Genomic DNA, 772 nt, shown 5'->3' with positions numbered 1-772 from the left:
AATTAGGGAAATGCAAATTAAAATCACTTTATGACTTTATCTTACCCCAGTCAGACTGGCTAAGATCAAGAGAACAAATGATACCAAATGCTGGTAAGGATGTGGGCAGAGGGGAACCCTCATTCACTGCTGGTGGCAATGCAACCTGGTGAGACCACTGTGGAAATCAGTCTGGAGAACTCTTAATAAAAAACTGATCTACCATATGATGTGGTTATACCACAACTTGGCATATATCCAAAGGATTCAGTATGGTACTGTAGAGATACTTGCTCAACCACATTTGCTGTTGCTCTTTTCACAATAACTAGGAGATAGAAACAACCTAAGTATCCCTCAAACAATGAGTGGATAGTGAAAATGTGGTCCATGTGTACAGTGGAGTTTTACTCAGCAGTAAAGAAAGATGAAATCATGAAATTTGCAGTAAGTGGATGGAACTAGAAACTGTTATACTAAGAAACACAACACAGATTCAAAACAAACAAACAAAAGAAGTATATTCTCTATCATATGTGGATCCCAGCACCAGATCGATCCTTCTAAGTAAGAATGTACCCAGACATAACTACAGGAACCAGGATAATGAAAAGGAACCAGACATGTAAAGGAAAGGAAAGAACCTGAAAGAGAAGAACAGTAGGAACCAGGCCTTAATAAGGAAAATTGGGTTAGTTTAAGATGTTTGGCTGGCTTCGCTTGGAAGCATGGAGGAAATGATTCCTCTGTGTTGACCCTCCTCTTTATAGACTGGACACTGGTTCAAGTCCAT

The sequence above is a fragment of the Nannospalax galili genome, unplaced genomic scaffold (assembly GCF_000622305.1).
Source record: "Nannospalax galili isolate Female #2095 unplaced genomic scaffold, S.galili_v1.0 scaffold1714, whole genome shotgun sequence".
NCBI classification, from domain to species: domain Eukaryota; kingdom Metazoa; phylum Chordata; class Mammalia; order Rodentia; family Spalacidae; genus Nannospalax; species Nannospalax galili.
This window is presented reverse-complemented; position numbering follows the sequence as displayed.